This window comes from Polypterus senegalus, chromosome 15, assembly GCF_016835505.1.
Source record: "Polypterus senegalus isolate Bchr_013 chromosome 15, ASM1683550v1, whole genome shotgun sequence".
Lineage (NCBI taxonomy): Eukaryota > Metazoa > Chordata > Cladistia > Polypteriformes > Polypteridae > Polypterus > Polypterus senegalus.
Window position 1 is genome coordinate 118,952,491 of NC_053168.1, and position 16,224 is coordinate 118,968,714.

General features: G+C 36.0%; 1 long non-coding RNA gene and 2 other non-coding genes across 4 annotated transcripts; 1 reads left to right on the top strand and 2 right to left on the bottom strand.

Moving 5' to 3' along the window:
* Positions 1 to 6,081: 6,081 nt before the first annotated feature.
* LOC120516103 lies at positions 6,082 to 9,812 on the bottom strand. Of its 2 annotated transcripts, XR_005630778.1 has the most exons (5): positions 9,720 to 9,812; positions 7,178 to 7,356; positions 6,781 to 6,825; positions 6,534 to 6,585; positions 6,082 to 6,448 (listed from the first exon to the last, which is right to left on the bottom strand). It is a non-coding gene; the product is annotated as an uncharacterized LOC120516103 (long non-coding RNA). The 2 variants fall into 2 exon arrangements; XR_005630777.1 differs by having other exon boundaries at positions 6,534 to 6,825.
* A 1,723-nt stretch (positions 9,813 to 11,535) lies between these two features.
* trnag-gcc lies at positions 11,536 to 11,606 on the bottom strand. Its single transcript has one exon. It is a non-coding gene; the product is annotated as a tRNA-Gly (tRNA).
* A 1,330-nt stretch (positions 11,607 to 12,936) lies between these two features.
* Positions 12,937 to 13,008, top strand: trnad-guc. Its single transcript has one exon. It is a non-coding gene; the product is annotated as a tRNA-Asp (tRNA).
* Positions 13,009 to 16,224: the final 3,216 nt, after the last annotated feature.

Here is a 16,224-nt window from a genome sequence, read left to right on the forward strand (position 1 = left end):
GCCTGTCAGTACAGGAACTAGTGATCATTAAAAATATGGGTTCAGTGGGCTCTGTTTGCTAAGAAATGTTATGAGGGATGCCGTCAAATAAGGTTTGTGTCGTGCGTATTATAAGCCGGCCATATGTTTTCTTGGCTCTTTTTTCATATCTGCTTGTTCATACAGCTTGGTGGTAACATGAAGATCCAATACAAAGGCTTAACACTGGTATGTGTCATTAAACTTGATAACTAAAAATAGTGAAGGTTTGACTTTTGAGGGTTTTTTTTCCAGTTGTCAGATTTACTGTCAACCATCACACATTCTCCTATCTGTTAAATTGGACAGTTGGTTGAACTATGATATCTAACAATCTCTCTAATTGGTTAAAAGGTGTTCTGCCATTTCAATAATCAACAATAAGGGATTTACATGTTTAACCTCTTTTAAAAACACTTATGTCCCAATAGAGATGGAATGGATTTGCCCTGATCTCCATTGAAAAGGAACTAGCAGCGGGTTGGAATATGAGGATTTAATAGGAGAGTTTTTGCTGCAAAGAAAGTTAGGAAATCAGAATTTTGAAAACAATCGAGTGGGATTCTTGTAGATAGACTTAAATTTTACATGAATGATACAGACATTTTCATGATATTTGGTAATAGCATTGAATGTGTTTTGTTACAAAAAAGTTGTTTTTTCTTGATAAATCATACAGATAAAGTGATATTTCTATCACGGAACTGTAAGTTTGTCTGAAAATGAAACTGCCATCTTAGTGCTTGAGGTGTGGTGGCATTCTTGGTCTGACACCCTGCTTGCAATGGCCCTCCGCGATATACTTGGACAGAAATGGCTTTGGGTGTTAAAGCAACAACCATCTCAATGAAACCCAACCACAGTTATTTCAATTATAAGATTCCCCCAACCTTCCTTTTTTCTTAATTCTATCGTTAATGTCTCCAAAGAGGGAGATGAATTATACGGGTGAATGCAGAAGGACAACTTTTAAAAAACATTTTGAGACATATTGGTATGGCCATAGACAGATATAAACGGATGGTTCTAAACTTCCAGATTTTGGGAAAGTAGGAACAGCAGTGTACATTCATCTGTTTAATATAAACATCATGAAGAGATGCTCAGTCCATTTATCTGTCTTTTTCAGTGGAATTACTAACTGACGATAAGTTTGGCATTAGTTTGGGTAAAGGTAATAAATAAAACCTTACAAAGTGGTAATCTGTTCAGATTCAATGGCTGCTTTATTATCAATCCAAAATGAGGATAGTAAATAAACACCTGATATGATTACAGAAATCCAGCATATGTTATGGGATCTGTACAACCAGTGTATTACAGTCGGTTATTTATGGGTTCTGCCACATGTAGATATTAGGGGAAATGAAGTACTGTATAGAATTGCTAGGATAGTTTCAAGTAAAACAGATATAGATATCCACAGCGGCACCTGAGTGTAACTGAAATAAAAATTCTCTGTAAAAGGGAAATTAGAAAATTTAAGGCAGGAAAGGTGGGAATTTGGAAATACAACTAGGCATCTATTCCAGGTTCAAAATTCTGTTTATGGGAACACCCTTGCAGCGAGCCACATAGGGGATGAAATTATTATTAATAAATTAAGAATATGTCACTGTGGTGTAAATGGCAATCTAAAATTAATTGAGAAAATAATGAATGGGAACTGTAAGGAATGTTTAACAACAGAATCTGTTGCACATGTCATATTGCAGTGCATGTGAAAACTATGAAATAGAGATAACCTGATTGAAAAAGCAGTTAGTTATTGGGTATCCATTGCCTACATTTAAAAAACATATTTAAAGCACAAGGAGGAGTACTGACGTAAGGTAGGAAGCGAAAAAGGTCCCTTGAAAATAGTGGCAGAGTCTGAGAAGCAGGATTCACAGGAACACACTCAAGAAAGGGAGCGCCGGTTAAGAGACGTTTAGACACAAGCGAATAAGAGGAAAAGCATTGAATATACACGCCGGGCAAGAGAGAGCACCTATTTTTAAATATATCACCTGTCTTTGATATATACCGTGGCTAGTGTTTTATAAAACAATACGAAATTGTTTCCAGCGTGTATTAATAGCCAATATATACATATTTATGTTTAGACACGTAACATCGTAGTTTTTAAATTTATATTTTTTTCATCTTCATTTCGTCAGTAGAATACATTGTACCTTTTATGTGCCTTGGCTGGAGTGCATTTTTTATGAATGTTCAGTTTCACCAACGTGTGTTTCATATAGTACAATTAACTGTGGGAACCATTGCTAACTGTTTTAAAGTGATAGCAAGACTACAAATACAACAACAACAACAACAACATTTATTTATATAGCACATTTTCATACTAACAGTAGCTCAAAGTGCTTTACATATTAAAGAATAGAAAAATGAAAGACACAATTATAAAACAAAATAAATCAACATTAATTAACATCGAATAAGAGTAAGGTTCAATGGCCAGGGGGGACAGAAAAAACAAAAATACTCCAGACGGCTGGAGAAAAAATAAAATCTGTAGGGATTCCAGACCACGAGACCGCCCAGTCCCCTCTGGGCATTCTACCTAACAGAATACAGTATCACGTGTAATATTCAAGCGTAGCGCTGAAGGGGTACATTCGTATGTAATAATATTCCTATACTGTTAGATACATACCATATGAAGTAAATGCACGGCTAGTGAACAACTGCATTGCAGTCGTTAATGAATAACTTTCGTCCATCCATCTCCCTAGCCTTCCTAAGAAAGGCAGGGTCCCGGGACAGCTGAGCCTGTGCCCACAAACGGTGGGCGCAAGGCAGGAACAACACCTGGCTAGAGTGCTACACCTTTATCATAGTATTTAAAGACAGTGCAAGATATTTTTGTGAGGCTTTTAAGCAAAGAGGTGGGGGAAAATTTATAAACAAGCGGCCCTTTGCTTGCACGTTAATTATCCAGCCATTTTAATTCAGTTGAAAAACGTGGGATCCGGAACCAATCCACCCATAGGCCTTGTTCAGTAACGTTATTATATTTTGATAGAACAAATATTTCAATTTCAGCAGCGGTGGCCACGGAACAAGAATTTGTGATGTGTTGCCCACCTGCTTCGAAACAGTTCTAGAATACTACCATATAATGCCGGTGTTCTGCAAATGATTGTTTACAATACATATGCCAAATATAATTGAGGGCTACGGTGGCAGTGTTTTTCTAACACAGTCCGGTCATGTAGAAGAAGATTCTTCTTTTTTCGGCTGCTCCTAAAACTTAGGCTGCATTGGTCAGAAATCGAACCCACACCTCCTCCCGATTCTTTAGTTAAAACTTCTTAAACCGTTTCCCATTCATTCACTATGGTAGTACTAAACCACTACCGATGCGATGTAGGCTACCTGCCTACCTGCCTGCAGCGTCTGCGTTCATTGACGTGCTGGGGCGTTTTTCTTTTGTTATTTTCTTAAGTAAATCGTTAAGTTTAAAATGTAGCTCGCGCGGTTATTTCTGTTGATTAATTCATGCTTTCATCAATTATAGTTAATACTGTTATCAAGTGGTCGCTATTTTTGCCCGTTGTATACAATCTATCTAGCGCCTTTCACATCTGTCTCCACTTTCACTATATATGCTATATATTGCCTTACATAGAACTGCTCTAGTTTTTGTCACTTATTATTACAAGCCACCAAAAAAATACTATTAATAGCCGTAATTTATTTATATAGCACCCTTCCTATGCCGAAAATTCAGAAAGAACAAGACCTATATAACATTGACTACAAATATCTCCACTAAATAAAGATAAATACAGGAAATACAAAACATTGAAATAGAATTAAAGACAATAATCCAGACTAAAATACAACATATAAAACTAACAACAAATTTTTGAACAAGTAACATAATTTGTGATAATGCAAACCCGAGTACCTGGACAGAAAGAAGGGGCAGAATCTCAGGTCTGTTTAATGTCCTCCTACACAAATGAGTTAAAAACAAATGAATGGAGTCAGCTGATGTCATTAATTTCAGGAGGTCAGTCCACAGTCAGGGCGCTATATACAGCTGAAGGCCGTGCATTCACCCACAGAGTGCCGGTTAGTGGGGGGCACAGAATGAGAGGACCTTAGTGGGCAGGTCAAGAACAGAATTTGATATTCAATCCTGTAAGACACAGGGAGCAGTGAAGGTGCAGCAGGATAATAATAATTCATTACATTTATATAGCGCTTTTCTCAGTGTGGCTGGGATGTGCTCGCGGTCAGTGGTTTGTGTCAGGACTCTTGCAGTCAAGTTTTGAATCAGCTGGAGCTGTGATATATGATTAGAAGTGGCACCTGCCAGTAGTGACTTAAAAAATCAATGCTGGATGTGATAACAGCAGGGACAAGATTCTCACCATTAGAAAAGGACAGGAATGAGCAAACATAGGAAAGGTGACACAGGTGGAAGTTTCTTAACGTGGCTTACATGGGTGAAATAAGAAAAGGAGGAATCAAAGTGACACTGAGATTCTTTGCAGTAAAAGGACGTCTGATGAGATCATCACCTAGAATGGTTGAAGAGGAGCTTGTTTTCTTAAGTTGCACTTTAGTGTCACTTTGCAGGAGTTCAGTTATGTTGCAATTTAATTTTAAAGAGTTTTGCTCTGTTCAGGTTTTAATTTTAATTTCACTGAAGCAAGTTGTGAGCTGAGAAGGCTGTGATGAAGTGTCACTTTTAACATTGAAACAGATCTAAACATCATCTGCATAAAAATGAATGCAGTCCAAAGCTATGAATAACTTGCTCAAGGGAAAGGACAGAGATACAGAAGAGCAGAGGATGTCATTTCATTAACAAGGGGAAGTCAGATGGAGAAAATCCTGTGAGAAATTAAGGTGTGAGGGTTACCCTGTACATGACATAAGCTGCATGGCCACAATGCCATATGCAATAACTTTTACACAAATTGGGAGAGGAGCACCTCAAGATGTAGGTAACAATGCTTAGCACAATAAGGAAGAATAAGCCAGAGCTCCCATCTCAACTGCTGGCCACACAGAATAGGCCAGTGAAGACCTTCACGTTTGTCTAAACAAACGACACATCCTTGGTGCACAATGTGATCTGCACAGGGATAGGAGATTCCATGGCCAGAAATGATAATGGACGCTAATGCTACAAAAAGAGGAGTGGAGAATTTAGACAAAACATTATGCTGGATGCTGGCCACAGGTAACATATTGAACATCTCATAAAAAATACTTGTGTCATGTGGACAACCTTGAACCGAGACTGGAACAGGGAGAAGGAGACAGAGCCATCTTGAGGAGCAGGGTAAACCATTGGTGACACCTCACCTCATATACAGCCATTGTGTTAATTCAGCAGTCCAATCCACAGAGGAACCAATGATGGTACCTGTAGTGCGTATGCATAGTGAGTGTGTTTGTGTGTCTCACTGAGTGAACTGTACAGTTATTACAGTATTGTGTAGAAAATGAAAATATTCAGTTCTACTTGATAAACACACAGAATGTGATCTGAGGGTAAAGAGTAAACAGGTTATTTGCATTGCTTGTTAAAATAAAGTGACCACCTGATTTAAAAAAAAAAGTCCCTCAATAGTACATACATAGAAAAAATGTAATTATAAGTTGAGATTCACCACAATTATCTTTCAAGCTTCTCAAAGAAAAATTAAAATAAACTACTGTATTTGTGAAGGACTGAAGTGTGAGGCTATCTAAAACTATCATTGAGTTACTTCAGTAATGTGTGTAGTGACTTAGAAAACCACAATGTTACATTATTGCACAGCAGCATCTTCATAATGTCCAAGACCTCAAATCTTTCACTGCTGTACCAAAATAATGTTCTGTCCTCCAAGGAAACCCTCAAAAAAACACTACATTATTTCCAAAAGGAGACATTTTTACTAATTTGTGTGTTTGTTCTGTGATGAAATATTTTTAAAAATTATTTTAAAAAAGCCTAACATAAGTAAGAAGAACGAATACCAATATTTCAAAATGAACAGCAGACCCAAAAAAAGACTTGCAGTTAAGTTGTTTATTTTCAAAAACTACCCACCATCAAAGAAAAACAGAAAAATCAAAGGATTATAAACTGAAATCAACAGAGCATTAATGCACAATAAAATACAAGTAACAATCAATGTTGCAACAGACACTAATTATAGTGATTAATTATATATGCAGTTTACTTTTAAGTTTTATTTTATCCCGACTTTCCTGAGTAAAAAGTTCCCTATCATCCCTAAACTGAAAAATAAATAAAAAGGGTTCTCTTGCCAAAATTAAATCTCCAGTTTCGAGCTCGGCTTTGGTCCTCCTCCTCCATCTCCAGAAAATGGGGCTCAGACACGGCACCTCTGAACAACTGTCTGTGTTGGCACAACCATTTTACTGCAGTGCGGAGGTCCTTTTTTATTAGTGGTTCCTTTAGATGAAGACCACAAAGAGAATTAAACAAAACATGTATTTCTACATGCCTATTTAAATAATATTAGATATTACATATATACCTCCTCACTGCTCTGGGCACTCTCCAGTGCCCCTTTAGTGAATGTCTTTGTCCTGTAAGAAATATTCACACGTTAGCCACACAGAGAGAGAGACCTTCCAACAGAAAAATTCTCCAATAGAATAAAGCGCCAGCACCTCCTGATCACATGTAAATCACACTGACATGCAGAGGGAGGGTAAAAACAAAGAACATTAAAACCAGTAACAGATATTAACAAATAATCAGAGACATAAGTGAAAGCTTACAGCTGTGAAGTCAAATGGCATATCCAAGACAAGGCACAGAACATACTGTGGAGCACACAAAAGAATTATTTCAAATTAATATTTAATCTATCTGCATACAGTACAGTGCACACTCTACTTATTGCAATTTATTTCTAGTGGTTCTTTGGTGGTTGAAAAAGCATTCTGTTTGCGTTTACAAACAAGCAAGTGATTTTCAAAGTCACTTCTCCTAAATATTGCAGTCTGGCAGTAGGTCAGTGATAATGCTGTGATGGCCTGCAGTCTAAACCACATCTGTGGATGGCGAAACCTTAAATGTGCAACAGTATAAATTGTTATAATGTAGAATACCGAGTTAAAAGTATATGTACCAGTACTGCACGTACATTAAAAATCAACTCTCAAATGAACTTACCTTCATGGAGAACTGCCTTCTTGAAATGACTCTTCAAATTTTTTGTTTTTTTTTAATTTTTCCAGTTTGGAGGGCTTAAAACCATTACCACTACAAAAAGGACAATGGAAAAAGGTGGAACATCTGTCACATTGAGTCAGCAGTGGTACTGACTCTCCCAGTTGAATAGTTATGTGTTTCTATAAAAATGACAAAAAAGGAGGATGGCTTTAGCAAGTTTAAATTCTGTATCTACAGTAATCACTCACAATACTAAATAACTGTTTTAATCAAGCAATCAAATTTGAATTATTTTGTGCATTTTACAATTAGTATTGTCACAAAGCAGCATTAAATATTTCCAGGCCATAAACCCGGAGACAAAAATCTTTGTGTCAGTACCAGATTATTACTGAACAAAATAAAAAATGGTCTGTTTTGTTTTGCACAAATTAAAAATAATATAGCAAGTTTAAAAAGAAAAGACAAATAGCAAATAGGAATGTAGATTCATTGTAAATTTTACTTATTGGACTGACTAAACAAATATATTTTTATTGTAGATTTGAGGGCTGACAGACTGTCGGAATCTCATACCACTTTTTGGAGGGTTGTTCCTAAAACTGTGTGCTTTACAAACTACTGTTTTATTTCCAGCTACAGATTTTTTTATTCTAGAGATAACAAGATATCCCTCTTCCTGTAAGAGTGACTGTAAGAAATTAAAAGGTAACTCAAATATTGAGATCCTTAACCATGCAAAGTGATACAGGTGATCACCAGTACCTAATAATTCATTACGAAATAACACAAAATTTGCAGAAAGAAAATGTAAAGAAAGCAAAGCAGGGGTGATATATACTGTTCATATTTACTGGCTCTTGTAAGCTCTTCAGCCACTGAATTTTGAATTAAATTAAGTCTGTTATCAACCACAAAGCCTTACGGTGATCCATACAGAAGTAATAAAAGCACGGATATGTTATTTAGCATCATGGAATGCTAACATAATCTAAGTTTTGCAATATTTCTTAAGTAAAATGAAGGCTACTCTAGATACATGTTTAGTATGTGTATCAAATGAAAGATCATCATTTTCTCTGTAGATATAACCCAAGTTTAGAATTAGTGTATTGTGAGTGACAGGGGTGCCATCTACTTTTCTGTTCACCCTGGCCATTGGACATTACTCTTATTCTATGTTAATTAGTGTTGTCTTATTTTAATTTCTTATTGTGTCTTTTATTTTTCTATCCTTCATTATGTAATGCACTTTGAGCTACTTTTTGTATGAAAATGTTCTATATAAATAAATGTTGTTGTTGTACAGACATGTTACATTCAGACTGACATTTTTAGCAGCTTTCGAAACAATGACTAGCACTTCTGTTTTGTTACAATTCAACAAATGAAAATTTCAAGGAATCTACTTTCTAACAGGCAAACCTCTATTTTAGAACACCGAGACGGTTCATGTAGTTGATCAGATGAATATCATGGTCTACAGTATCAAATGTGGCACTCACTCTAGATGTAATACTATGGGCCTCAAAATGCAACCTTGGTCAGTGGAGAGCAAATCATTGCATACTTTGACTAAAGCAGTACCTGTGTAAAAATGTTACATGAGATTACTGTTATTTGCAAAAAATGGAGAACTGCTTACCTACACCTTTCTCTAAATTTTAGAAATACAAGAAAGATTAGTAAAATGGTCTATAATTTGATAGATCACAGATTTTTTTTTTTTACCTTAAGAGGTTATTAGCCAGTATAAATAATGTAGGTACATATCCAAGATTTAAAAACTAATTTATAATACTTAAATGTGGCTTACTAAAGAGAAAGTGAAAGATCTTTTACAAATGTAGTAAGAAAATGAAGTAAGAATTAGACTTGTTAACTAACGCACCAAATTCTGAACATTCAATTTAGGCAAAGGATTTTAATTTCTCAGCTTTCTTAAAAGCAACATCATTTGACACTACTTCACCGGCTAAATAAGAAAACATAATTTATTATAAAGTGGTGTAGAATTTTGAAGCTTATCCCTAGATTACTTTCTCATTTAAAGACTTAATGTTCACTTCTTAACCGAACAGGAATATGTTTATTGTTTTATTTTCATTAAAAAGTCGCGCCCACCTCCGAAAAAAGAAAAGAATTAAAAGTTAAATAAACACTACGTTAACATTCGTTAGGAAATGGATGGATTGATGGATGGCTGGATGAATACAATTTATAAAATATATAACAAACTTTGAAGAACTTAAAAGATCTTAATTTAAGTTAAATATCGTCTTAAAGTACTGGCAGTTTTCCGTTCATCAAGAACATAGACTGAACTTTGGGCAAAATGCATTTTTATCGTATTTTGCTGACAATGCAACATTACGTGTCGATTTCCCCAGTTTTTACCAGGCAAACCACCGTAACCAGTGTTCCAGACATTAACAATTAGCTCGCCAGCCAAAGATTACATACATGTAAACGTAACGTTAACTTTTCAAACTGTTTTGAAAAACGTTTTGCAAAATGTACAGTTTTATAATAATAATAATACCGTGTTGTTTTCTGTCATATTTTGTTTGTGCTCGAAAACTGAGACTTGTGTTCGATAAAAGGAGGCGTTGTTTTTGCCTTGCCTAGAAATGGTAACATCACTTCCTGGTCTAAAACTGCGGTGACGTATGGTGCTCTGGTGGTTGTTCCGAGTGTCAACTGAATGATAACATACATACAAGACCGTTAAGATCAATCCCCCACCCAACCATGAAGGGGGTGGGTTAGGGCTGATTTCACCCTACAGTATTTTTAGTCGACTATTGAGAAACACTTGTACCACGTTTCATGAAAATCGCTCCAGCCGTTCGGACGTCATGGAACATACTTTTATACATATATAGATTGCTAATGCTGATATCTATCTGTCTAGTGCTTTCTCTGACTGTTTTCTTATATAGTGCGTTCGCTGTCAGCCTAGTATAAATGAAAATACAACGATCTGATTGACTGACAGTGCATACCAGTTTATACATTTTATGTCTGTTTGTGGTTAAAAAGAAAAAAAAAACTTTCTCCCCAGCAGGGAATCGAACTCCGATCTGTTAGGCTTTGCCGCGAAGACGCCGGTTCGATTACGCAGTGAGGTGAAATATATTGATTTACTTATTTTTTAGCACAAAAGATCGTAAACGTTTATGAGAAAAACAAAAAAAAATTGATATCAAAACGTTTTTATTTTTTCCAATAAGAAAGTAATTTAAATTAGTTTAACAAAAATTTAACCAATTGGTATGTATTGTCACTCATTCAAAATCGTGGCATTTTCATGTTTTGTTTTAAGGAGTTAAGCCTGGATTTAATTTACATGTGAGAAATTAATTAGTTTTTAATTTCACAAAGTCTGTTGGATGCTCTTTTTAAAATTTATATCTTTATTTAAATTGAGACGGTAGTTATCTTGAACAAGTGTTCTTCTAATTGTACCTGTAAGAAATACACAGACAGACAAAGCACTGAATAATACACAGATAAGCCACTAAACAGATAGACAGGGAAGGCACTAGATAGATAGATAGATAGATAGATAGATAGATAGATAGATAGATAGATAGATAGATAGATAGATAGGGGAAGGATAAAGATAAGGATTTATAACTGTCATAAAAAACAGGGAAGCCACAACATAGACAAATATATAGTACATTCACTGTATAATAAGCAGACGGATAAGGTACTAGACAGATAACAGTATTGGCTATACTGTATACTAATTAAATGTTATATACATACTGGACATTAAGCCTGTTACAATAACGGGCGCCAGAACAGTAGTGCATAAACATTAGTAGAAACAGTCTATATTAAATGGCAAGGGACCTTGTATGTGGCTGTAATATGCGTCACTGTATTGTGTGCCTTTAATTTTCTCTCTCAGTAATACTGGTTTGTATTTCCGTAAAATGCCTGTAATTTTGTCTGACAGTAATACAGCGACCATAATTCGTTCCAAAACTCTGGTTGAAACCCGATTTGGTCGTGAACCGAAGTAATTTCCCCCATAGGATTGTATGTAAATACAATGGATCCGTTCCAGACCGTATGAACTGTATGTAAATATATATTTTTTTTAAGTTTTTAAGCACAAATATAGTTAATTACTGTTTCGCGCGCCTGTGTGTATGTCTTTGTATCTCTCTGTCTCTCTCTCTCTCTGCACAGGTAATGCACAGGAAGAGACTGAACACGTGCCGTGTGGACCGCGCATGCGCACTTCACCAGAAGACGCACACACTGACACCTGGACACAGGGATTTTATTAAAGAGGATAATAAGGCGAGGTGCAAACATGTAGGGGACGGTTTTAAAAATTAAGTTGCATTGGCCGGGAATCGAACCCGGGCCTCCCGCGTGGCAGGCGAGAATTCTACCACTGAACCACCAATGCGTTACGAAATCCCTAAACCATTACCGATGTAATATATTTTCAGCCACTTCCTTTTTGGGGGCGCTATTGTCTGGTTTTTATTGTGTCTATCATTTCTAGATATATAATAGATGCGGCGGCGATTATCATTCGTTTTGCTTTGATCACGGATCATGTTTTGATTAATTATAATCTATTGGCCACATACACTTCAACTGCCTTTGAACCTGCCACAGTGCAAAGACAACATTCATATTTGCATTTTGCGGATTGATTGTTTACAGAATTTGCTCATAATGCAACTGAGAGCTACTACAGCTGCGGATATCCAAAGAACATTGGGTGAAATACAGGGTCCGGACACAGCCAGTGAATCACAATTTTTAAAATGTTTACCGTATTCGCCGGGAGTCTCCGTTTCCCATTCATTCTCTATTGAAGTTCTAAACCACTACCGATGCAATATATTTTTCGCCATTTCCGTTTTGGAGACGCTGTTCTGCGGCTTTCGCCGTACGGCTTGATTGCCCGTTTGCCGAGTCTGCCTTCATAAATAGGCTGTAGCGTTTTTTTTGTATTACCTACCTTATCTATTCGATAGCACCATCCTTGTCTATCTATCCATCTCTTGCAGTTCTTAAAATTACAGTCTCAATTTATTTTAACATTATATGTTTAAAAAGAGCATCCCACAGACTTTGTGAAATTAAAAAAAATCTAACATGCAATTTAAATCCAGTCTCGACTCCATAAAACAATATTCTGTAAAATTAAATGACTTTGCCGAACGAAAAAGTCACCATTTTTTGCACAAGTACCGAAATGTCACGATTTTGATTGGCTGACAGTGCATACCAACTATTTATTTAACTGACGTGACTTTTTAAAATATAGTTTAAGATGTTTTTATGTTTAAAGGGGGGTTATAGGTTTTGATACGATTTTTTTCGTATCCAACGTAACGTCCTTTAATTAAGCATGCTCCCAGTCGGGGGATCGAACCTACGTCCCACGCTATGGCAGGCCTTCTGCACTTTGATTGACTAAGCAGTCTAACTATTAACAATTGGTTCCGTTCTGTAGAACTTAACGTAATTAACCAGAAACGCAGTTTAATGCGAGACGCGCTTAACTTGACTTGAAGATATTATTGACTTATTCGAAACTTAACTTTCCATTGGACAACGGCACCAGCATATGAACTCCTTTAAGTACTATAAAGATTATGGTGTTTCTAACTTTATTGGATCGTAAGTAAGTAATTAATTAATAAGATTAAACATAATAAAAACACTAGTATTGTTTTCAAAAGATCTACATCTAGGCCTTTACATAACGTCTACATAGTAACTCCTCGATAGTATAGTGGTGAGTATCCCCGCCTGTCACGCGGGAGACCGGGGTTCGATTCCCCGTCGGGGAGAACACTTGTTTTTAAATTCCTGAACTGAGTCCTTTAAAAGTTTTTAGAAACCAAAAGTCGATTTCCTCCTGTGGTCGCTTATTGTAGGGGTGCTCATGGGATTTATGCAAAAATTACGCATGACGCCAGCGTTTGCGCAGCCGCAGTGTCTCTTCAACGACAACCTAAAGCAGACGTTCGTGGCCTGTGTTTTCATATTACTCCAGCGCACACTAGTGGTACAAATGTTGAGCTGAAGGATCGGCACAAATGAAACAATTCGGAAAAAAACATCGTATTACAGTAATATTTCATATACAGATGGTGCTCAATAAAATTCTCATACCTATATGCCAAAATCTTATCAAATGACCTCAAGAGATGAACCTACTGGAAGAACAATGTGCTTATTACGACATTGTGATTGTGTTGTGGAGAAACACCTGCAAAATAAAGTCGTTCAGGACTAGGAGGAACATAGCGTCAGTGAACTCCTTGAGGAATATACTGACACAGCTACACCAAGGTATTATTGTAAATTTAGTCTAACCAATATTATTTGATACTTGGTTTAACTTTAAAAAATTCAACATGTTAGGGAGGATTGTCATAAGCTAAGCTTTGTCAAGGAACAACTGTCACCTGGGGAGTGTCAGATTGGTTATTTTGTTGATTAGAATAAAAGTACCTAGAAAGCTTTTCTGTGGTTTACATATTTCTTTAGCTAGTGTTTTTATCCAGATTGGTGTAGCCTTAATACTCAGTCAAAATAATAGATGTGTACCAGTAAAGTACAGAGATAACCTCCAGGAGGGGTCAACATAGAACACTGATAGACTTCATAACGAAGGACCAAGCGGCAGATGATCACTTGCTGATAACAACTAATGAACTTAATTATTTTAACGTCTTATAGCAGAGAGCTATGATGACTTTAAAGTACTAAACTGTTGTATTTTCTTGTCCAACAGGCTCTTTTTATGTAATGTGAGGTCAAACAAAATGACACCTTTTATTTGCTAACTGAACAGATTAAAATATACAAGATTTCAAGGCAACTCAGGCCCCTTCTTCAGGCTGTTTGTAGAAATTTTGTAAGTAGAAATTTTTCATCAAAATGGTATGACATTTACGAAAATCCTAAAGGTCCGCAGATAATTTCCTAAATAGAGAATGAAGAACTAATAGAGGTCTTCTACCACTACCTGGATATAGTGCTTTTAAGAGCTGTAGGCACTTCTGAAAGGATGGACAAAGTCTGCATCATTCTGGATGTGTTAATACCAGAGGTTAATCTTTCTATAATAAATATTTAATGAGTACTAGGGGGCTCTGACCCCTGCTCGCTTTGCTCACCATCCCCTGTGCGGGCCCTACGCGCTAGTCATTTCCCAGATCTGCCACTAACTATGAATCATGCTGTGCTTTTGGATAAACACAAATATCAACTCTGTCTTTATATCTCCATCTTTCAAAAATATTATCGCTGACAATTCATCACATTTTGGTTTATTATATACGGGAGTGTGATCTTTTGGACTCATATAGAAATCCAAGAAAACTTCTTTGTCCGTGTTTTTCAGATGCATTTCATGTAAAGTAAGATACTTTTGGATGTATGGATTTGTATCCATTATTGGCTGTAGAATTTCTAATATGTCCGATCATTTTAACTGTTTCAATTCTATGTTGCTTCGCTTCTCTATGATCATAAATATAAACCTGAACGAATTGTGGTTTCTTTGAAATTAAACTTGTAGTAGCTATAATTGTTGTGGGACCACATATTTTCATAGTGTATGGTCCTGAATCATGTAAATCTATGTTTTGAGCATTGTATGATGCAAACACGAACAGATTATTGTAGGTTCGGATATTTTGCCTGTTGTGTTTGTGGATTTCACTTTCACCAAACAACATGTCTTTTATTTCTCCCGGATATGCCTCTTCATTGGGAAGAAACACTACCTTTCCCTGATGGCAACATGAATTAGATGATCTACAAGTCTTTGACTTAAACTTTAAAGCCGACCAATATCTAAATACTTCTGTCACATCACCTATGTCCATATATTCAATCTCTTTTTGCTGTTCCATTATTTCACTGAGTAATAATTTCTGTTTGTTAGCGCTAATGTGATCTTTCTTATCAGTTTTTTGAGACTTTTGAATTTTAGTACGTTCATAATCTCTAACCTGCTCTGCATGTTTACCGCATCAACATTTTTGAACCTCTTTACAACGTTCTACTTTGTCTTCTAATCTTTGTCTTTTGTTCTTCTACTGTTTGTCTTTTATTTCCACCCCCGCTTGGAAAACCTATAGGTTTTCAGTTCATCTCTTGGCACAAAGTCTTGCCTTGCAGGACGTGAAATTATCTCTCTGAAAATGTCTTGTCTCGTCTCTCTGAAAATGTCTTGTCCCAAGATTTTTTTATATAATAGAGAGACAAGGGGGCACTGGCCCCCTGCTCGCTTTGCTTGCCAACCCCAGGATTTGTTTTTCTGAAAATACAATTTAAAGAGATTGTTTTTTTTGTTTTTCATGGGAATTGTTACATATGCATTATGTTCACTTTAAAACTTCAGTTGAAAAAATATTTGGAATTAACTTTTATTATATAATTTTTCATGGTCTTCCACTGTTAAATTTTCGTCTGCTGTTATCTCTTTCTTTACCTTTGATTCGTTAATTTCTTGTGGAAGTCCAAATTGCTGCATTGTTAAATCTTCTGCTGCTAACATTTCTTTGATCGAAAGAGCTGTTTGTTCATTCGTCTTTTCGGATAATGGTCCTTTGAACGCTTCATATAATTGTAAAGCATAAACTTCATCCGTCATAATTAAGTACACAAATAAGTGTCTTAATTTGTCAGGCATTATTACAGAAGTGGCATTAAGACATCATTTCAAACATATACAGTAGTTGTACAATTTACATAACCCAGCTGCTCCTGCCGTAGTTCCATCTATAGTTAGAACATCTTTATACGACGTTGCTCCTTTCAATTCACGTAACAACAATTTTAAATGAAACCGTTCGATATCTTTTGGTGATTTAATCAAGCAACACTTTTGCAATTAATATTTCTTGGATGCCACACTTTTTTTTTTGTTTCTGCCATGTGAAATGTTGAGGAATTTGCGCGTACATATATGCTTTTCCATTTACGTCTGTTTTATTAAGTTCAAAATAAGCCAATAATTTTGAATTTCTATTTTTCGCTTCTAAAGCTTC